The sequence below is a fragment of the Hirundo rustica genome, chromosome 9 (genome assembly GCF_015227805.2).
Source record: "Hirundo rustica isolate bHirRus1 chromosome 9, bHirRus1.pri.v3, whole genome shotgun sequence".
Lineage (NCBI taxonomy): Eukaryota > Metazoa > Chordata > Aves > Passeriformes > Hirundinidae > Hirundo > Hirundo rustica.
Window position 1 is genome coordinate 17335687 of NC_053458.1, and position 263 is coordinate 17335949.

The window sequence follows — 263 nt, forward strand, 5'->3', positions numbered from 1 at the left end:
TCTAGGCTTTTCATGTTTCTTAATGATGTCATCAGAAATTCTGTAATAATACAGTGAATGCATACACCCCAAATGCTGAGTTGCTCAATGAGCTGGTTGTCTTGTGTTCAGCTGTGAAAATCTGCAGTGCTCTTTGAAGTTTGGCCTGGAATCAGCCAGGTGATGCCATCCAGTTTAGGCTTAACCAGGTACATGAGCTCAGTTCTTGAAGACAGGTACTTAGAGCAATGGGATTGTAGATGCATTCATCTGCTTTAAGTCTG